At 42.2% G+C, this 23121-nt stretch overlaps 1 protein-coding gene and 1 long non-coding RNA gene across 9 annotated transcripts in view; one reads left to right on the top strand and one right to left on the bottom strand.

The window, feature by feature from the left end:
• Positions 1-23121, top strand: part of FHIP1A (FHF complex subunit HOOK interacting protein 1A) — a 115014-nt gene that overhangs the window by 7757 nt on the left and 84136 nt on the right. For 2 of the 7 annotated variants that reach the window (XM_075930038.2, XM_075930039.2), the window contains exon 2: positions 12383-12441. The exons of the other annotated variants lie outside the window; for them this stretch is intronic. The gene's annotated coding sequence lies outside the window, so the exon portion shown is untranslated. The remainder of the gene's footprint in view (positions 1-12382; positions 12442-23121) is intronic. 7 annotated transcript variants of the gene reach the window in all.
• Positions 3594-19967, bottom strand: LOC102460863 (uncharacterized). Of its 2 annotated transcripts, XR_016349452.1 has the most exons (4): positions 18870-19967; positions 18632-18778; positions 16018-16091; positions 3594-4857 (listed from the first exon to the last, which is right to left on the bottom strand). It is a non-coding gene; the product is annotated as an uncharacterized LOC102460863 (long non-coding RNA). The 2 variants fall into 2 exon arrangements; XR_012904156.2 differs by lacking the exon at positions 16018-16091 and having other exon boundaries at positions 3597-4857.

Raw genomic sequence — 23121 nt, 5'->3', positions numbered from 1 at the left:
ATATGAGGAGAGGCTAAAGAGACTGGAAAAGAGGAGACTGAGGGATATGATAGAGGTCTATAAAATCATGAGTGGTGTGGAGAGGGCTGATAAAGAAAAGTTATTTATTAGTTCCCATAATAGAAGAACTAGAGGACACCAAATAAAGTTAATGGGTAGCAGGTTTAAAACTAATAAAAGAAAGTTCTTCACACAGCGCGTAGTCAACCTGTGGAACTCCTTGCCAGAGGAGGCTGTGAAGGCTAGGACTATAACAAAGTTTAAAGAGAAACTAGATAAATTCATGGAGGTTAGGTCCATAAAAAGCTATTAGCTAGGGGGTAGGAATGGTGTCCCTGGCCTCTGTTTGTCAGAGGCTGGAGACGGATGGCACAAGACAAATCACTTGATCATTGTCTTCGGTCCACCCCCTCCGGGGCACCTGGCGCTGGCCACTGTCAGCAGACAGGCTACTGGGCTAGATGGACCTTTGGTCTGACCCAGTATGGCCGTTCTTATATACTTCTTAGAATATTATTAGGTCATGAGTTCAATATGTCTCCTAATTGTGCTAGAGTTCTGTGCTATTTTTGGTTTATAATCTTGTGATATTAATGTAATGTCTATAATAAACTTGTTAAGTAGGGGAAACTGATGGATTGGAAGATAACATTTCTGATTAGGTTTTGATCTAGGGATGTAAGTGGCTAGTTGACTAGATGCTTCTTCCCCCACCTTGATGCCTCTGATAGAAGCAGTAATTGAGAGGAGCAGAAGCCGGTGCTGGGGGAAGACGGCTTAAAAGCTGGTTCCCCCCAGCACTGTCTTGGCAGGGGGCAGGAAAGGTAGGGGGATAGCAGGCACCGGGTGCGAGCCTGGAATCAGTGGATTTCTGGCTTGCACCCAGTCCCAGATGCTGCACCTCTGCTTTTTAAGTGTATTAAGAGTCGGCCAGTTCTTAATACAGTTAAAAATCAGAAGTGCAGCCGGGGGGACCTGGTGCGGGCTGATACAGCTGATTCCCAGCTCGCACTGACCCACTGTGCTCTAGCCTTTTCACATTTAAGGCTGGTGCTCAGTGGGAGACCTGGCATGAGCTGGGAATCTGCTGTCTCAGCTGGTGCCAGTCCCACACTGCGCTTCAGTCTTTTAAATGTATTAAGAACCACTAAGTTAAAGCACAGTGGGGGGAACCCTGCGTGAGCTGGGCATCAATTTGCATAGCTTACTTCAAGCAATTTGCATAGCTTGTATTGAGCTAAGGGTGCAGTGTAGACACATCCTTATCCAGAGTAGTCCTGTGTAGGCAGCCTTCCATTTTTCCATCTCTACCCCAATGAGCCACAAAAAACAAACGCAGATGCCAGTTCTACCCAGATACTGATCTGATGTGGCTTGTATAGCTGGACTGCTAATTAGCCCTTTGTAGAACCCATTAACCTTTCCTTTTCTATCCATAAAGGAATGAAAAGTCAGTACCTGTTTTAACTTGCAAATGGGCAAAGTGCCATTTTTTTAAAATGAACAAAAGCAGAGGAAAGGGGGAGTAGAGATGAGGTGTGAAGGAAAAGAAAAAACAAAATTAAGGTTTTCAGAATGCAAGTACACTCTTGCCCAAACTTCCTTCCCCTTCATCACCAGGCACCTGCACTGGTCACCAAGGAATGATTCCTGTGGAATTTCAAACAGGTCCCAGCTTCCAGCATGGTTGGAGTTCCTCACTGTGTCTTCCTTCTCTTGCTATTCACAGCAAGGTTCTCCACCTTGGGCTCCTCCAAGGTATCCACAGTGGTATGTAGGGCACTGCTGGAGTTATTGCTAAGAATGGCATGCAGTTTGTTGTGAAAGCAGCAGGTCTCCAGGCAGGAGATTTCTTGTCTTCCCTTGTTCTTTGATCTGCCTGGCATATTTTTTCTTTGTTTTCATGTAACATTGCTGCTGATCCCTGTCATGCCCCTTTGCCAGCATCCCCTGGGCAGTCTTCTCAAATGTGTTCATATTTCTGTGCCTGATCTGTAGCTGGGCTTGCACAGATTCTGTTCCCTGCAGTTTCAGGAGATCCAGTGTTACTTGTTACACAAATTTGCTACACAAAGACAGCTGCCAGGAGTAGGCATTCTTGGTTAGGTAGAGCACACAACAAAAGGTAAGCTGTTCGGTGTATTGACAAAGGTCGGTGAGTAGGAAAAGGCATTTAAAGAACACATGGGGGTTTTAAAGATGGGGCAGGCTTCCAGTCTCAACAATCACTGGGCAGTGGAGTTCAAAACTTTGCAATAGTAACCATTCTGTTCAGAGATAGGGACATTGTGAAACAGGTACTGGGTATGGTTAGAGTTGTCAGACATATATTCCTGTGGCATCTTAGAGACTCCTATCTATCCTATCTATCATAAGCTTTCTCAGGATCAACTCATCTGAAGAAGTGGGCTTTGCCCACAAAAGCTGATACTATATATATTTTTGTTAGTCTCTAAGGTGCCACAGGACTACTCATTGTTTTTAAAGTTACAGACTAACATGGCTACCCCTCTGAGAGTTAGCACTGCATTACTTTGACACAGTTTCAGCATGTCACATCTCAACTATCGTGCTGCATTGCTTGGGGAGGTCTACTGTATTACCGTACCAGGCCACTTACACTGATGGGAGAGCAATTTTAGTGTAGGCATGTGCCTAGGTCAGTACAAATGGACCTACATCAACCTTACTGTGTATTGCAGATCAGCCTTAATTACAAAGTCTTTCTAATTACTAGCTATGTAAACTCAATCTGAAACCTGACAGTCCAGCTGTATTCTTTTTGCTGCTTACTACCAATGGGAATAGACTTTACCATTAGACTATAGCTGATGATTTTAGTTTGATATGCAAGACAAAAGAACCTTTAGCTTCCTTCTTTACTGCCCTACTGGCATTACAGCATTAATTACAATAGAAAGGTTTAAATTTTAATCTGTTACTCATTTATTTTTTAGGCGTTTTTACATCTCTACTGTACACTGCGTTTGGTGCCTCACTATTTCTATATATATTTATTTAAGCAATTTATATAGCTTAATTATTATTTAGATTCCTATCTTTATTATGTTTAGAAAATGGGGACTCCGTCTTTGCCTCATATTACATCTCGCAGATGCATGATACATTTGGCACTTCGTAATCTTTCTCTAGTTGCTAGATATGGTAAGGAACTTTTCTCTAGATGCTGTATGTGAAGTTAGAAATATGAAGTATGAATCTGTTTATAGTTCTAAATGTGCTATCTTAGGACCATTAGTGATACTTCAGGTACTTAATGACTTGGTTCTCAAACCAATGACCTGAGAATGAGCTTATAGGACAGATACAACCAAACTGTGGTAGGTCCTAGAAAGACATGTGACCATGCCACGTGGTACTGGAATCCATCTTGAATCAGAATTTTTCTATGAGGATGGGAGTGCTGAAAAAGGGTTTCTGCACTGGGGAAACGTTTATTTAAGCAATGAGAAGGCCATCAATCCTTTCCCTTTAGCTTGCCTCTGAAACTGCCTAGCACATCCTAAGAGTATACAAAGAACTTTTGAAGAAGCTGTGGACTTGGGCCAAAGTAAAGATCAATTCTGACTCAAAGCTTTTACTGGAGATGAGAACAGCTGTTTAGGGTAAAAATTTGCATGTAACAAGTTTCTTAGTGGATTAGAACTAGCTAGTTTTTATTTTGTACATTATTTAGTAATTTACTTTGATCTGACTTGAAATCATTTAAATCAGTTCTCTTTACATAGATAACTGAGTAACCAGATAATGATAACATGTGATCACTTGCAATCTTGATTGGATATGAACTGATTAACTTGCTTTCTTTACAGTAATTTTTGCAAATTAAGTTCTTATTGTAATCTTATTGAGACTCTTATTATTTGGCTAGCCATTACAATGACTGTTTAATGGTGAAGAAAGATTTTCTAGAAATAGGGTTGGGTTTTTCCTTCTATAGTTCCCCTGCCAACAGCCTTCCCTTACTCCCCATGAAGGGCAGTAATTTCTCCCTCTGAAAAAGCACTGTCCACACTGGCACTTTTTGTCCATAACATTTTTGTTTATTCCCACACTCCTGACGGACAAAAGTTTTCTGGGTGAAAGTGCAATGTAGGCATAACCTTTAATGATGGGAAGTACATGTCGTTCAATAGATGGATCGTACTGCCTTAATTTAAAAAATTACCTTGTTTATTTTAATTTGTGTTTCACAGAGTATGGAAGAGCAGTGGGTCAAAGGAAACAAAGAAAAATGAGAGATGAGCCAAGCATTATGTTAGGAGTTCTTTATCCTCCTGTATCTTTTGTCCACAAAACTTGGTAGAGTTGACAAACTTCTGTCAACATCCAAAAGTCAACAAAACAAAAATCACCAGTGAGCATTCACACTTGTTCTCTCTGTTGACATATCATGTCTACACAAAGGGCACACCATCACTGATAGTGTGAGCAATGCACTGTGGGTAGGCATCCTGTAGTGCAGTGTTGTGGGAAGCACAGCTGATCTCTCAACACCTTGGGATTCTCTCTGAATTCTCCCACAACTGTTTGAGCTGCTGGGAGCAACATCATGAGTAGCTCTGTGAGCTCTCTGTGTTGAGCGATGTCAAAACAGCATAGTAGCCTGTACCCTTCCCTCTGTAGCAGCACTCGGCCTGCTGCTGTGTGCAGGGTAGAACAGGAGCACACCAATGATTTGCTTTCCATTTGTTCCCCAAACAGAGTAGCTCATTCAGCTGTCAGAGTTCCTGGAGCTTTGAAAAGGGAGAGGTGCATGCTTTCAGAGCATCAGAGATCAAAACACTGAGTGGCATCATCAGGGCAGGCCTTGTGGGATACTGCTGGAAGCCAGTTCTGTCAACAAAACAAACAGCATTGTTTACATTGGCTCTTTATTGACAATCAAAGGAGGAGAAAAGGAAACAAAAAAGTCTCTCTAGGGGACAGAAGATTTGTCACCAAAACTGGGTGATTTTTTTTCTCCCAGCAAAAGTCGCATTGCAGTGTCTAGGCTCTCACTGTTTTGTCGCCAACAAAACTTGATATAGGTATAGTCTAAGATTGGAATTTTAGAATTTGCCAAATGTAATATCTTGTTGTCTTTGGTTTATGCTGGCAGGAAGCTTTGTTACGAAGCCCTCTGGTGTAGATTGCAGTAATAATGGTATCTTGATTCTCTCTAATGCATTGTAAATACTATGAATGAGTGTTGTGTTGCTAATCCTCTTTACTATGTCATAGTTTAAATGAGTTGATTTGTGATGCACTGCCATATCTATTAGGTAAGGTGACCAGAATTTGAAAATGTGCGAGGAGGACACTGAGTTGACAAAAAAACCCATACTTGTATATGTATATAAATAATCATATAAATAAATTATCACAGTATTAGTTGTCTTATAAGACAAACAGACTTAACAGAAACAATCATATAGCATTAAAAACATCAATATTTATCGCTCTTTTAAGAAATTAAAAATCTTGGTCCATTTTTTATCATTTTTTGCGTTCAGTCCATTCATTGTCTTTTATTATATTGTTCTTCGTACTTCGTCGAACAATAAAATGTCATTTATTGTGATGCTAAATTTTTCTTTAACGAGTAAAACTGTTTCAAGGATTTTATTCCATTGAATTTCTGGATTCTGCTGAATGAAATCAAACATGTACACGGTTTTGTCATGCTTAGTCCAATTTTCTAGATATTCAAGTGCATTTTTATAAAAGCTCATCACCTCCCTCGTAAATTCTTTCTTCATTCCAGAATTGCTCTCTTGTAATTTGTTTAAAGTAGTAATTACAACCAATGGAAAGAAGTTGGACTCAAGAAATGATTGAAGTTACTCCTTTAATTGTTTAATATGCAATCCCACTTCTGTATAAGTTATATGCTCTTTTTCAATACTTTTTATAACTGGAAAAAAGTTGCTTGATTATGAACAAAATACAGAGTTACTTCAGCAGATTCATTCTTAAAGTTTTTCAGGATCAGTGGACATTTTTCCAAACTTAGAAAATATTATTTTAAAGGCTCAAACAATTGCAGCACTTGTTCAATGGCATTAAAGCTAACCATCTTGTTTTCGAATATCCCAACAGTTTTTTTTTATATTCAACTGAGACTTCTTCGCAAAAAGTCTTTAATGATGTAACTCTTACAGTGAATCGTTCAAAATGTAAATAAATTTGAGATCACAACTTCAACATCAATGGACATTAAGCTTGATGCTGTATTGATGGCATTAGATACAATATGGGCATTGCAACAGATTCAATAATCGTTTTCCCAAGTAAATGCATCATTTTCTTATGAACATTTTATCGCCTTTGCGATTTACACCGCCAAAATTAGTATTTGTGTTAATGTCAACTAAAAATCACATTGACATTAAATTAAAATGGCTCAAAATAAACAATAACATTTCATAAATGCCCTCTAAGTGTACTTTTACTGTATATTAAGCCATTTAACAGGGGTTCAATTGCAGTATAATGATACTTTAAAAAACAGTGGGATATTTTTTTTTGGCAAAGTAGGACAAAAAGGACAATTTTTTTTTTCAAAGGAGGACATAATTATTGGGGAGGACAAGCCCCTCAAAAGGAGGACTGTCCTCAAAGGAGGACGTCTGGTCACCTTATATTAGGGGCAAATGTGTTTGGTCCTATTAGCTAGGACAAGCATGTAAATATTTTAAAAGTAGTATTGGAACCTAAGGGGTATCCTGGTTTTCAGTTCAAGATAAGGTAGGGAGTTTATATTCCTTTTGTGTAGCTTTGTATGTCCATTTAATCTTCCCAATCCTCTTGACCTTCTTTTGTTTGTCATTTGTTTTGACTTGTCTCTAATTAGATCACACGATTGTCCCAAAAGAATTTGTTTATGGAGTGTCTAGCACAATAGGCTCCTAATGTGTATAGGAGCTGTAAGCACTACTATAATATGATTGATGTAAGTTTAAGTGTGAGGGAGTGAACGCTGATGTTTACATAGATCCACCTTCAGTATTGCCAGCCCCTACCATTGAAAAAGCATGATTCAGACTCAAAACAGTGGATATCAACAGTTGCAAAACTGCCAGTCTACGTCCTTGTGGAACATCTTACTGCATGTGAATGGCAATTACTTCTTTAAAGATCATTTCACTGGCATTTTGAAAATACACCAGTTTAACTAGCCTAGATTTAACAACCAAGGTCTCTGGAAAATTTTGAGACTTGAAAAAGATAGCATATTTAAGGAATATTGGCTTAATAAAGCTCTATATTAAAAAAAAAAAACCCTGAAAGTTTTTAGTAAAATGTTTTTATTGTCTAATTCCCTACCATGCTAGTTGTGCTAAAATTTAAACCAAAAGTTATTTTGTTGCCAAGTTAGAAACCCTTGAAAATAAAAGTTTAACACTTTAAAAAAAAATTGTCAATGAAGTTTTGGAGAAGCTCTTACTACCCAATGTGGAGTATTGTTTACTACTGATGTTGAACCCCAAATACTAAAGGGAAGGATTAGAATGAGCAGGGAACCTAAATCACGATTCCAGTGCCATATGCCCATTACTAGTCAAACAAGATCTAAGCTGCTAAAATGCAAGCTTAGCAGAATGCTTATATGCTCTGTGGTTTTTATTAATAAGCTACTTAATGTGTACAGCTGTTTGGTCAAACCAAGGAGTAAACAGAAACGGATTAGACTAATATTAGATATATTCTGCAAGGGCACTAGTTGCTGGAAATGGCAGAAATCTTGCCAAATCTTTGACTACAGCCTTGTTATCCCCTTTTCTCTGTTTGTTTCCTCAATCCCAAATTCTTACCTTCTAAAATACCAGAATATGAGTGGGGATGGCATTTGAGTCTGTTTGTAAAGCCATTGGGAAGATGAGCAGATGCCCATTTTGGACACCAGTGCAGGTGCAGTGCAATTTGCTACTAGGGATTTCTCGTGCTGACTGAGGAATGACTGCAGATTAGATCAGTTTTAAGACTTTGAGTCTAGTTATGCTTTCATACTGGTATAAAACTCATTGACTTCTATGGTGTAACTCTTCTATATTGAGACCAAGACTTTAAAGCAGAACTAATTTATAATGTTTGCATGGATTTTGACAAGAGCTGCACTGCTAGAATTTAATTTGCTGCTTTTTGAAGTGTTTTGGGATGCTTTCGATATGAAGTATAAAAACTGAGTTTATATATTTGCATTTCTAAAAATCCTCCACTGATGACTATTCCAACATTCCCTTGGAACAGTATTCCAAAATTTAATAACCCTTATAGTTAGGCAGTTTTCCCTAATACCAAACTTAAATCTCCCTTGATGCATATAAAGCCCTTTACTACTACTCCTACCTTGAGTGAACAGGGAAAATAATTGATCCCCATCCTCTTTTATAACGGTACTTAACATATTTCAAAACTGTTCCCAAGTCTCCATATTTCTGCCCCGTCTATCATTTCAAGCTAAACATACACTGCTTTTTCAACCTTTCCTATGGGTTAGCTTTTCTAAACATTTTCTCATTTTTGGTGCTGTCCTCTGGACTCTTGTCCAATTTTGTCTGTATCTCTCCTACCAAGTTGTACCCAGAATTAGATACAGTATACCCCTCTGCCATGTATATTGGCCAAACTGGACAGTCTCTGTGCCAAAGGATAAATGGACACAAATAGGGTTGCCAGGTGTCCAGTGTTGAACCAGAGAGTCTGGTATTTTCGCCTCCTGCCTGATTTCCCCCCCCCCCCCCCCCCCCCCCCCCGTACAGGAGGTGAAAATCCCAGGTGCTTCCCGGGTTCTGTAGGGGAGCTATCTGGCCTAGAGCAGAGAGGCAAGATGGCGGGTAACCACCAGCAGCCCGTTAGGGCCAAGAAAGCCTCGAAAGCATTTCTTAAAGGGGCCATGCTGTCTTCAATTTTTTTTTTCTCTCAACAGAATTTTTTCCTTGTTAGTTTTTTGTTTGTTTGTTTTTTTGGGGGGAAGAGTGTTTGGTGTTTTTTGGTTAAACCATCTGGCAACCCTAGACACAAATTAGACATCAAGAAAGGTAACCTTCATAAACCTGTAGGAGAACACTTTAGCCTCTTTGGACATTCAGTAATGGATTTAAAAGTAGGAGAGGCAGACCGCACAGAGAATGGAGAGATGATATAGTAGATTGGTGCGGAGCTAGTCTACAGAAACTAAGCTACTCTGTACTGGATAGGGAAACATGGAAGGAAATAGTGATGGAGGCATCGGATACCAACGGGCGTTGAGCCCATGGTTGTTGATGACGATCAGGGCTCGCCAAACTGCGGCGATCCACACTCGCCAGCCGCCCTGTCCAGCAATCTGCGCATGCGCAGATCACCGGAACCCAGCTCTTCCGCCACAGGCGAGTAGATTGTATAATTTGTCGAGCCCTGATGACGATGATCCTGTTGCTACAAAAAAAAAAAAAAACCCCAAAAATTTAACAACAAAAAAAAGAAAAAACAGCTACTTTAAAACCATATTACAAATGGAAACAGCAGAACTGCAATTCCTTTGCAAATTCAATACAGGTTGAATCTCTGTAGTCTGGCATGCTTTAGTGTAGCCTATAAGTTTAAGTTGCTTGTCTGCCATACCAATTAACATGCTTTTCTTGGGCAGTTTTGTACTAATTTATTATCCTGTCCTGTGTATAAACATAGTATGTATTTACATTGTAGGTATTCATGGTAATCCCTAGTATTAAGCTGGAAAGCAAGAAACCTACAGGCCCCTATTCTGTATGAACAGCTAAAGCATATTATTGAACTTAGCATAAGTGACTTTTGTCCTAGACAAAGTACTTACTCAGATGCCCCGTAGCTTTGGGGAACCAAATAGATAGTGTTTCTAAAACTTTCTAAGACCGAGGAACACCAAACAATCTTTATATAATATATATATATATATAAACAAAAAATCCTTAGTGTTCCTCATTTTTTTTATAGAGCGAAACAAAGAAAAGCGGGGGGGGGGGGGGAGGAAAGGGTCAGGCGAAAGTTATTGGGGGGGGGAAGTCGCCTGCCCCTTTAAGGGTGGCCATTTTGAATTCTGTTGTTCTCTGCAGCACACCTCCGACTGACTTGTGGCACACTGGTGAGCCACAGAATGTAATTTAAGAAACACTGTCCTAGCCCATTAAATTCAGGTCTACACTGGTCTGGTAACATCTGTGGTCCAGCAAGATTTTTGTTAGCTGAATGTTCACTTGCTATGGGAGGGGCCAAGTTTCTCGTGGGCCCATAAAGTTTGTTTACAGTCACCAGTCCTGGCTCTCAGAAAGCCCCAGTAAGCAGTGGAAGTGTTGGTAATGCTGCTAAATAATGCTGACCTCCCATGGTTCAGTAAATTTTCTGGTTCAGCATCAGTCAGATCCCGAGGGTGCCGGACAAGAGAGATTCAACCTGTACAAACAAGTTAGGACTGAATAAGGATTTAAATTGTTTTTGTAGTGAGAGAACCAATTTCTCCTCTCTTGGTGTTCACACCTCCTCATTAACTGCTGTGAGTGAGCCACATCCACCCTGATTTAATTGACCTAATTAACACTTAAGTAACTTCTTTCTTTTGTTGTACATATATGTATAACATGTAATTTCCACTCCAGTTCATCTGATGAAGTAGGTTTTACCCACAAGTTTATTCCCTAATAAATCTGTTAGTCTCTAAGTTGCCACAGGATTTCTTGTTGGTTTTGCAGACACAGATTAACACAGCTGAGATTTTTAAACTCTTAAGTCAGTCTGGATGCTCTTGAAAATGTTACCCGTGTTCAGATTTAATTTGAAATATGATATAGAAGAACATGCTTGAACAGTGGCTCATTATTGACAGAGAGAAGAGTGAAGCCTCTAATGAATCATTGGCCTGCTCTTCAACACCTGAATTTGCTTTGTTGCTGTTGTATCCAATTACTAACCCCCATCCAACCCTGCTTAATTATGTCACACCCCATAATGTAATAGCATATATGACATGCTACTACTGATAGTCATAACAAGGAAGTCGCTCATGTGCATGACTTCATCACCATACATCCCTAGCAACTGAGTATCTTCTGTAACTTTTACATTTTTGGTAGGGTTATATTAAAATGTCTTCTGAGACATAGAAATGTCAATCTAGTAGTGGGGTGTGTGTGATTTGTATATGTGGAGAAGAGAACACTCTTAAAATGTTGTATTATAATTAGGGATGTTCAATATTGGGTACTTGAATAGTTGAGTAACCAGGGGCAGGGTCGGCAGTCACTCCTAGGAAGCTCCCTGCCATCCCGGGCTGCTGCTTTTGTATGAGGGACAGCAGCGTGGGGGCCAAGCAGGAGCTGGCCCACAAGCGGAGACAGTTTAAAAACCAGCTCCCCAGGCAGACCGACTGTCTGCTGTCCCAAGCTTAAACCCATTCACAGACAGAGCCTCTGTCCTGAGTGAGCTGGAGCTTGCCATGGACAGAGGTTGCTCCAGCAGTAGCTCCTGTCTGCAGGGTGTCTGAGCAGGGTGTCCATGGGAGGCGGAGCAGCCTCTGTCCATGGGGAGCTCAGGTATGCTATGGACAGAGGCTGCTTCACTGCAGCTTCCCCTCCCCACCTCCTGTGCTGCTGTCTCTGGGAGAGGCAGCAGTGCAGCGGGTGAAGGAGAGCAGATACAGTGCTGGGGGTAACCGGCTTTTAAGCCAGCACCCCCAGCATTGGCTCCTGCTTCTCCTCCCTTAGGGAAGTGTGTGTAGTCGACAAGATTAACCGATAAGCCTAGGCCTCATCATACAGTCGACTAAATGTTGACATCCCTAGTTATCCTAGATCAAGTCATTGACCGTGCTTACCCCTTCATCCATTGAGGGTCTGGGCTTCATGCATTAGTGTCATTATTTACACTAAACTGCATATGACAGTTTCACATGTGGATAATGGGGAGGGGGCGGCATGCTTTATGAAAATTGGCATATTAATATGTATAACTTGAAGATACTTTAGACAACATACCAATTTTAATGTTAGTCTGCTGAATGTGTACAGTAATTCCTCATATACGGTAACACTATAGATGCGTTTCTGAAAATGTTCGTGCTAAGCGAAAACATGCTATGTGGGGTCAATTTTCCCATTTAAAAATAATGGAAAAGGTGGGGGTTGCACTTCAGGTGGTGGTGGCAAAGTCAAATTTTGTTGGTGCTGGGTTGTCAACGTCAGCATTAGATATCTAGCAACACAAGTCGCCGGGGTTTGTTAAAACACAAAGATAAACACGTGAGTGAGCGGAGGAGCGCTGTGGCCATGTGTATTCATCCGCTCATGCGTATTACCATTGCTTTTACCAACTTATACCACTGTGCGAAGTAGTCCACCACTTGATTATTTTTGTGTTCTTTCAGGGACGGTCGTGTTATTTGAAAAACATTCCCTAAAAAAATCGTGCTATTGCGAAAACGTGGTAAGTGGGCACGTGTTAAACGAGTTATTATATATCCTATTTATTTTTATGTATCATTCTTGTTTGTGAAGTTAGAAATCTGATATGTGGATCTATTTATAGTACTAAATGCACTGAGGGCTATTACTGATTTCCACACCCTATTACTGATTTCCACACTTAATGGTTTGGTGATCAAATCAGTGACCTGTGAATAGTCTTGTTTGTCCTGTAAGCCCAAAGTATGGTTGGTCCTAGAAAGACATGTGGCCAGGCTACCTGATGATGAAACCCAGTTTGGTTCCTGTACTTATCCACTTCATGTGAAAAAAGCTTGAACTGAGCACAAAGAGTTTCCATCTTTGGCAAAAGGGATATGAGGGAGGAAAACAAAAAATAGGGGCTGATGCCAGGAGGACTTCCCCTCCCACCTTACCACCGAAGATGCCTACTGGAAATATCTAAGACTGAACAGGGGAAAGGATAGGGTCCAAGCTAGGAGGCTGCTTAGCTTGTGAAAGATGTTTAGAACAACTGTTTACAGGCCTGTGCTCAGGAATTTCTGGGGAGGAAAGGGGTGCTTTTTTTTTTCCTGTAAATGTGGACCGCAAGGGTGTGAATGCTCCCTAAGTAAGTTTGCACTGGCGAGCTAGGGAAAGGCAGGACGAGTCTGCTGAATGACCCTCCCTCCCCCATGCTCTGGCCAAGGAACGCTGGGGTTGATTTTTTTTTTTTTCCTCCTCTTCCTTTCCCAGGAGTGAGGCCCAGCCCCACCCCCAGCGTTGCTGCTGGGAGGGAGAGGGGGAAATCAGCATTCGCACTCTTTGCACATAGAGTTGCCAGATGGTTTCAACAAAAATACCGGACACATTTGACATCACAATCTATATTGCATCTTAGTTAGAAAATACCGGACATTTATATTTTCTCATTTGTTTCCCGAACAGAAAGCTCAAATACTGGCCTGTCTGGTTCAAAACTGGACACCTGGCAACCCTATTTGCACTCTCTTCCTCTCCCCCCCCCCCAAATATGGGCCCGCTAAAGTTAGCATCCCAATTCATGATTCTGCAGTGTGAGTGCAGAGGTTTATTCAGAGACCTCATTGAAGTAGTAGAGCTATAGGCACTATTTGGTTTTCCAAAGTACTGAAGCTAATAGAAGTTACTGGGTTCTCAGCACTTTTGAAAAACAGTGAAAAAATACGTGTCTATAAGGATTTAGAAGTCTAACTTTAATTTCTGATTTTTAAAATTTTGTCTCAAGTTTATCATGACCAACCTGTTTTCAAACTTTCACAAATATGAAAAACTGATGTTAGAAACATTCTAACTATAAACATTTATTATTTTAAAGAAAATGTCCTCCATTTCAAATTGTCTGTTGGTCTTTCAATTCTTTCCCTTGTTTTAGCCTTTTGATGTTAATTTTAAAGGCCAGTGTCACGTTAAACCAATATATTCTTAGTACAAGGAGCATATTGTCTTGACCACAGAGATCTATGATTGGATCGTGGGAATGTTACTTACTGTGCTCCCTGTGTTAATTTAACTTTTCCAAAAGTCTTGCAGCGATGGGTATGGATCTTAAACATACAGCAGTATATCACTGCTCTGCCCTTTATTCTGGTTGCCAATATAATACAGGCTTGGATATGGGAAACCAAAGTTTGAGTTTGAAAAACAAAGGGCCAGACAAGGAGAAATTTCACACATACACACACACACACACACACACACACACACACACACACACACACTCTTATATTAAAATCCTTACATGCCTACACACACACACACATTTATATTAAAATCCTTACATGCCTAAATGCTGTGTATGGTATTGCTTTTAAAGCTATTGTTATAGCTTGCCGTTATTTCCCCGTGAAAATCTGTATCATTTTACACCAATGCAAATACAATTTTAAAATATTATAATTATACGCAAATAAGTGTCATTTACTTGTGTCACTCTTATTAGGAATAAAGAAAATGTAAAGTCCTGTTTAAAGGTGACTTGGAAGGGGGGGAACAAGCAGAGTTTGTGTCTTTGTTGCTGCTTTTAGATGTATAAATTATCACTTTTCCATTTTCAAATGAATTTCTCATGTAATAAGCCAGGAGGAAATCCCAAGTCCTGCCTAGGATGGGTGACCAAGTGACACGGTGATATCAAAAGTGCTAAGAGAAGGACAAGTGAGCAACTGAAAAGGGAGATTTTTTTTTGTCAGACTGATTGAAGCAGTTGGCCTCAAACACTAGAGACCAGGTTTAAACCTACTTTTTGAGAGACACCTTGTGCAGCTAACACCTAGCTTCAAGGAATAAGATCTGAGCTAGCCAATTGGGCATGCAGAAGGAATACTCTTAGAGTGTGTGTGTGTGTGGGGGGGGGGGTTCCTCTCCTGAAAGGAGCCTGTACTTGCACTCCAACCACTCAACTTTCTAGTGTCAATACAAACTTCTGCACAGGGAAGCCCACAGCCGCTTCCCAAGCCTGAGGGGATGCCCCCAGCCACCTCCAAGTTACCTCAGAGCCTGCAGAAGTTGCATTCTCGCATGCCGTGCATGCTGTCCCCTCTGTAGCTGGAGCTGGCTACAGAGGAACACATGCGCTGGAAATACTGGAAATCTTATTGCAGCTCTCCCATGACAGTCAGGCCCTGCTGCAATAAAAGCTCTTGAGGAGGGAAGGAATTGTCCCCAACTTTCTGCTGGCTGGCTGGAGCATGAGGGAGGGAGGATGATGTAGAGCATCTTCTCTGCTTTCCCTGGCTGGCTAGAATCAGGACCATGAGGAATTGGGGGGGGGGGGGCATTCACACCCTCCCTTCTCTGTGTACGGGCCTGGTTTAGAGTAAGAATTTGCATTCAACAAGTTCCTTAGTGGAATAGGATTAGCTGGAGTCTTTTATTTCAACTTAGTAATTTACTTTGATCTCACTGTTTCTCTTGCAGCCACTTAAATCCTACTTTTTGTACTTAATAAACAAAAGTGTTTTTACTATCAAGCCCACTGTAAATAATTGTTGGGGGGGAAGGGGAAGAGGGGAGAGGCGGAAGCAATCACTGTGCATATCTCTCCCTTTCATTGATAAAGGGGATGGACCTTCAACAGAGAACTTTTACACAAAGCAAGATGGATTTGTTTTGGTCCCTTTTTGGGGATTGATTTCCTGGGTGCTGAGTTTACCCCCTAATTAATAGATCCATATCTCTCTCTTCTAGATAAATATTATGAAATTGAGGAAAAAACCCAAATACATGCTTTGTCTCTCCCTTGATTTTTTTTTCTTTTCATTTTCACTTTTCTTTCCTTTTACTTATTTTCTTTTATCTCCCACCTCCTTTCTTTGGCCTGAAAAAATGAGCTTTTTTTGTCTTTCCCCTCCCTTTTTACAGACCTATTTTTTGAGGAGTTAAGCCTGTTAAACTTCCACTGTTATCAACAGGAGCTAAAGACACGGAATCAAGCCCAAGGGCAGTGACACCTTCCTCTTCAGTGTCTCTCTTAGTATCCACCTTCTGTTGGTTACTCTGCCTCCTTCCCTCTGTTGTCTTTACCTACTTTCTTGTCTGTTTTTCTTTCTGTACTGACCTTTTTGCTCATATACCTTTTCTTCTGTCCTTGGCAGCAGAGAAGGATCATACTTTGTGCTTCCTCTCCTCATGCTTTCATGGTGGAAGTGGCAGCCAGAACAGAAAGAAAAGATGACCACAAAGATTTAGTCAATTTTCACGCTGCTCCTCCTGAAGATTTAGAGGAGAGACCAGCAACAGCACATGTAAATATCCAATGGGTGGTATGTCTGATTTTGGTGGCAAACTTTGAAAGGTTTCATTACAATCCTGATGTGGAATGGGATGGAACATTTTTGAAACTGCAAAAATATCTGCAGGAATGCCTCCTATCTAGTTGTTAACATAAACTTACTTGGACACTTATTAGGTAGTAATTGAAGCAATGAGAATGGGATATGCTGCCACCATATCATAAATCTGTTATTGTCCTTGTTAGTTAATCATACTACTGAGCATTTTGTAAGTTTGCTTCTTGTTGTATTTATGAAAATAACAATTTGAAAATTACATGCCTATATGTAAAAGGCTGTTAGAGGAGTTTTTTGAACTAAGGGGCTGAGGAAAGCCAACAGGTGCTGAGGAGCACATACAGGCAGTCCCCGACTTACGCGGATCCGACTTACATCGGATCCGCACTTACGAACGGGGCTTTCTCGCCCCAGAAGTCGGGGCGAGAGAGCCCCGTTCGTAAGCTACTCCGGTGCCCCTGGTCTGCTGGAGACCGTCTCCAGCAGACCAGGGGCACCGGGCGGGTTCCAGCGCTTCTGAGGCTTTGCCAGAGCAAAGCCTCAGAGGCGCGGGGAACCGCCGCTGCTGCCGCTTCAATCTGGGTGCCTGTGGTCTGCTGGGGACCGTCCCCAGCAGACCACAGGCACCCAGATTGAAGCCGCAGCAGCGGCGGTTCCCCGCGCCTCTGAGGCTTTGCTCTGGCAAAGCCTCAGAGGCGCGGGACCCCCCGCGGCTGCGGCTTCAGTCCGGGAGCCTGTGGTCTGCTGGGGACGGTCCCCAGCAGACCACAGGCACCCAGATTGAAGCGGCAGCAGCGGCGGTTCCCCGCGCCTCTGAGGCTTTGCTCTGGCAAAGCCTCAGTGGCGCGGGACCCCCCCGCGGCTGCGGCTTCAGTCCGGGAGCCTGTGGTCTGCTGGGGACCTGCTCCCTGTGTCCCTGGTCTGCTGGGGAGGGGGGGGGAGGCAGCTAGTGTGCTCCCCCCCCCCCAAGCAGACCAGGCTTTTGTTTTGGACTCTGGGGCAGAGCAGCTGGGGCGCTGCCGATTGGTCCTGCAGCGCCCGCTCTGGGCACTACGGGACCAACCCGGCAGCACCCCAGCTGCTCTGCCCCAGGTCCTGATTCAGCCGCTGCTGGTCAGTTTCAGCAGCGGCTGAATCAGGACGCCTGGGGCAGAGCAGATGGGGTGCTGCTAGGCTGGTCCAGTAGCACCCAGGAGCGGCGCTACTGGAGCAACCCAGCAGCACCCCAGCTGCTCTGCCCCAGGCGTCCCCAAGTCAGCTTCTGCTGAAACTGACCAGCGCTGACTACAGGAAGCCCCAGGCAGAGTTGCTCTGCCCCGGGCTTCCTGAATCAGCTGCTGATCAGTTTCAGCAGCAGCTGACTTGGGGACCCTGGGGTTCTTAAGTTGATTCTGTATGTAAGTCAGAACTGGCGGTCAGTTTCAGCAGTGTCTGAATCTGGACGCCAGTTCCAACTTACATACAGATTCAACTTAAGAACAAACCTACAGTCCCTATCTTGTACGTAACCCGGGGACTGCCTGTAGTTTGGACTGAGACATTCCTAAGTTTTTATTACAGGGGATAAATACTCTAGTCTATATCTCAGTAAAAAGGGCAAGTTAGAAGTTTAGAAAGTATAGGTAGGAACTGAAGAGAAATAATTATCCTTGTAAAGGTGGAAATACCAAAGAAATCCTCCACAGTAACATTTAACTTTAAAAAGGGGAGCTTCATAAAAAACAAGCGAGTCACAAGAGTAAAATGCTTGCAAGCATTTAAGCATTTAAAAACATCATAACAAGAGGCTCAGACTAAATGTATACCCCAAATTGTTAAAAGAGGGGGGAGGGAAGCACTTCTGAGAGGATTAAAAAAAAGCCACCATGCCTCAACTGCATAAAAAAAGCTTTTGGAGACAAAGACATCCTTTTAAAATTGGAAGTCATATCCTACTGAGGAAAATAGAAAGGAACATAAACTCTGGTAAGTGAAGTGTAAAAATATAATTAGGCAGTCCAAAAAAGACCTTGAAGAGCTAGGAAAAGGCGCATAGACTACCAGCAATTTTTTTAAAGTACATCTGAAGCATTACTGCCCACACAGTAATGAGGCCAGTGGAAGATGGAGGCGCTAAAAGAGTTCTCAAAGAAGACAAGACTGTTGCAGAGAAGTTAAGTGAATTTTTTTGCATCAATTTTCACTGCAGAGGATGCAAAGTATATCCTCACACCCAAGTCATTCTTTTTAGGTGACACATTCTGAGGAACTGTCCCAGATTGAAAAGTCAATACAAGAGGTTTTTCAACAAATAGATAAATTATACAGCAGTCAGTCACTAGGACCAGCTAATATTCACCTAAGAGTACTGAAGGAAATCAATTATGAAACTGCAGAACTAACCATGGTATGTAACTGAATGCTTTAATCAGCCTCTTTAACAGATAACTGGAGGATAGCTGATGTGACACCAATTTTTCAAAAGGCTTCAGAGGTGATCCAGGCAATTGCTGGTAGGCCAAACTTCAGTACCAGGCAAGGTGGTTGAAACTGTAGTAAAGAACAGAATTAGTGGACACCTCAATTAACAAAATATGCTGAAGAATCAACACCACTTTTGTAAAGGGAAATCATGCCTCACCCGTCTATTAGAATTCTTTGAGGGAGTCAACAAACACATGAACAAGGGTGATCCAGTGGATATAGTGTGCCTGGACTTTCAGAAAACCTTTGACATATAGTCCTTCACCAAAGCTCTTAAGCAAAGTAAGTAGGGTAAAAGTAAAGCTTCCCACATAGATCAGTAACTGGTTAAGAGAGGAAATAAATGGTCAGTTTTCATCATGGCAAAATCCTGCTATTTCCTTTTCTCCAAGGATCTAAATGGAAGCTAATGCTGCTCAACATACATTAATGTATCTGAAAAAAGGGGGTAAACAACATCTACGTAAAGTTTGTAGATCACCATAAATTATGCAGGATAAGTCCAAAGCAGACTTCAGAGTTATAATGGATTTTCACAAAATTGGATGACTGAGTGACAATTCAATGTTAAGTGCACATTGGAAAACATAATCCCAACTATGAACTCACACTGTTAAGCTTTAAAATAGCTATTACCACTCAGAGATTTTGGAGTTATTGTGGATAGTTCTGTGAAAACATCCACTCAATGTGCAGTGGCAGTAAAAAAGATAAATAAGAGAGGCGAAATGTCATAATGCCACTATATAAATCCATGATCTCCCCATCTGGAATACTGTGCTAAAAAAAGGATTAGATAAATTCATGGAGAATGGGCCATCAATAGGTATTAGACAAGATGGTCAGGCTTGTAACACCACGCTCTGGGTGTTTAGGGTTGTCAGATGTCTGGTTTTGAACCGGACAGTCTGGTATTTGAGCTTTCTGTCTGGGAAACAAATTGAGAAAATACTGGACATATAAATGTCCGGTATTTTCTAATTAAGTTTTTATTCTTATCATGAGTATCAGTACATAGTTGTGTACTGCCTCGCTGGTAGACATGGTCACACTGTGTGAGCATGTCTACCAGCCAGGCAGTACGCAACTACACAGTAGAGAGGAGGGGGGTGGGGCCGGGCCAGGGGGGGATGGAATCCCTGGGGCCAGACTCACCAATGCACCCCACTGGGACTATGCGCAGGATGGGCAGTGCTCCAGGATCTGCCTGGGCCTGCCCTGCTCCCCGCCAGCTGGTTCCCTCCCCCTTCCATAATCTTCCCTCCTTCTCTCCCCGCCCCCCCCCCAGCCAGCCTTGCTCCCTGATGGCTGATTCCCTCCCCCCCCCCCAGCCCCGGTTCCCCCTCACCAGCCAGCCCTGCTTCCCCCATCCCATCCCATCCCATCCCAACCCCCTCCAGGCCAGCCCTGCTCCTCAGTGGTTGGTTCCCCCCTGGCCAGCCCTGCTCCCGGCCAGTCCTGCTTCCTGCTGGCCGGTTTCTCCCCCCACCCCATCTCCTCCAGCCAGCCCTGCTCTCCTCCTGGCTTGTTCCCCTCCTCCGCCTCCCAGTCTGAGATCAAGTGTGTCTGGTATTTTTTTTTCTTTAAACCATCTGGTAATCCTATGGGTGTTCCTAAACCCTGGACTGCCAGAAGCTGGCATTAGATTGCAAGGAATGATAACTGTGCTGTTCTGTTCATTTTTTCTGAAGCATCAGGTACCTGCCATTGTCAGAAGAAAAGATCTTGGGTTAGATGAACCTTTGGTCTGATCCAGACTGAATGTTAGTCCTCAGGATATTTGGATCTATTCGTCTTGCATTATTTTATCATAGCCATTCTTTTTTGTAAATTAACAGTGGACAGGCCCACTGGGGAGGAGGGCAGTGTTAAGGCAAGGGGGCTAGTTGCCCTGGGGCCCAACTATTCAGTGTTGCCCAGAACTCCTGGCCACTGCCACAGCAGCGGTGGTGGCTAAAGCCCCAGGCCCATTAAATTGCTGCTGAAATGCTGTGCATTTGGAGCAGCTCTGATTTTTGGAGTGGAAGGATGCCACAATCTGGGCAGCACTCAGGACTGCCTGCTCCCAGCCCCACCCCTTATGCCCAAGGCCCCACCCCTTCTAGGAGCAAGGAGTTGGATCCCCACACACACCTTGTACAGGGCCCACAGAGACTGTCAGCTCCTTTGACAGTGGGGAAATTGGAAAGAATGATCACAACCCAAATGCAGAGTGATAAAAAGCTTAATGTAGTGTAACCCTCTTTTTCCTCCCTGGGTTACTCGGGAGTAGGTCACACTCACAGGTGTGCCTGGGCGCCTTATGGTTTTAACATAAAAGGAGATCCTGAGTGCCTCAGTGGTGGTGATGTTTAGTTGAGGAAAACCCTATCCACCCCCTTGCTGCTGTCTCTTGCTCATACAGAACATACAATGGCACTGCTGCCACCTGGCTGGCCCTGTACACGCTTAATGGTGTGCCTTGGGAGCCTCCAGGAAAAATGATTCCAGCAATAATCTGGATCTAACTCTAGAACAACAATTACAAATCATAAATAAATACATCTAATAGATTACATTAGAATGAACAACATTTACTTAACAACTTAAACCGGGTTCAACAGATCAACAGTGAATAACATTTACAAAGTACACAGCAATAATAGGAAACTTATCTATCATGTGCACTGCCACCATTTACCCCACACCTCAGACCTCACAATACCATACACTTGCTTGCATGGGCGCGCTTGAAGATTTTGCAGCTGGAGTGGATGGTTCTAGTCTCTTTCTGTGTGCTGGATGCAGAGGAGCTTCTAGCCACAAGTACAGCCAAAGGGCAATCAGAAGCAGCCTGCTAGATTCCAGTCCCATAGGCTCTTAGTCCAAGTCTGTAGCTGTACTCTAACAGCTCCTGGACTGGATTAAACTCCTCCACAGCAGCCTGGCTCCCTTTCTGCTCCAAAAACAGAGGAAAGAGTCCACAGACTGCTGGGCCTCTCCTCACACACATGGAGAGACCCAGGATCCAAACGGAGTCATTTCCTTCCTGGTTTCCTCCAGGGCTCATGGGAATTGTAGTCTCTTGGGCTAGATTTCAGCGCACAAGATCTTCCCAGAGAATAAGCAGAGGCACCTTTACTAAGGGGACTACATAGTAAAACTCTTGCTGCATTTTTTTTTTATAATTCTTGCATGTCGTCCCATAGTCTACAACAGGAACTGACATTCTAATGATTTCACTGAGACTGGGAAATGATATAATTCAACCCATTTTTGCTGCACTCTGAGTTTTCAGAATGTGATTGTGATACAAGGTCATTAAATAATGTTCTTGCTAGTTGAATCTGTGTATGTATTAAATCAATGGCACAGAACAATTTTGGCTTCCCAGAAATATAAAGGACTTTTGAACTTTAAGACATCTGCAGACTATCTTAATTTATCCAGGAATGTGTATGATGGGAATATTTGCAATCTTGTTATAAGAAGCTATAAAGTAGAATAGATTATGCTATATATAATGAACAGAAAACCTGCCATCTCCAGTCATCTTCTATTCTATAAAATAATTGCAGTAAAGTCATCTTGTAAAGCTAAATAAATACCTGCATCTCATTTTTTTTTATGTCTCCTTTTGCAACCTAAATCAGTACTATGTAGTATTGGTGGTGATATGGTCCACATTTAATTTTTGGTCATCAAATAAAATAACAAGAAAGGTCGGTACTGTTATTCTTCCAAATCACTATTCAGTATTCTCTAACTGTGGGTAGACAAGGATATAAATTATACCACACACAATTCTTGTAACTCTGTGTACACATGAGTATTAATTTGCTTGCTGAAAAAAAAAAACAGGTGTTCTGTAAAGACACATACTTTTCAAAAGGTCAGTCGTGACTGTGTCTCTGCTGAGAACAAGCAACACGTTTTTAACCACATTTATCAAAGCAGGCAAAATTTTTCTGTTAGTAAAATCTAAACATATGACAGATGTGGCATCTCCATATCTCTGTAAATATAAATCTGATAAAATATTCAGTGCTCAATCAATGCAAGGCTTATGTAGTGTTCTTTAAATGGAAATCTGTCTTGTTGTAGGGTTAGCTTGCCTACTTTCCCATTTGGAATACTGTCTCATCTTTCTGATCCAGCATTACATCTCTCTGCAATTGTTTTGGAGAAATACGGCGATAATAGGGATAATCGGATGACGAAGTACATTTAGTGGGGGCCGACAGCCACCATGGGGCCCTGGGGCAAGGTGTAGGGCAGGGCTACTCAACTTTGGAAGCTCTGGGGGCCAGGATGATACTCTTAACACATGCCGAGGGCCGCAACTTAAGTGTGGTTGCATATACATTCAAATATATATGCAAATAGCTTCTTTAACAGTGACTGGCATGGATACAAAAATGAAGACAAGA

Source organism: Pelodiscus sinensis, chromosome 4, assembly GCF_052426305.1.
Source record: "Pelodiscus sinensis isolate ZL-2025 chromosome 4, ASM5242630v1, whole genome shotgun sequence".
Taxonomy (NCBI): domain Eukaryota; kingdom Metazoa; phylum Chordata; order Testudines; family Trionychidae; genus Pelodiscus; species Pelodiscus sinensis.
The sequence above is the reverse complement of the archived record's forward strand: the minus strand, read 5'-3'. Positions and strand labels throughout refer to the sequence as shown.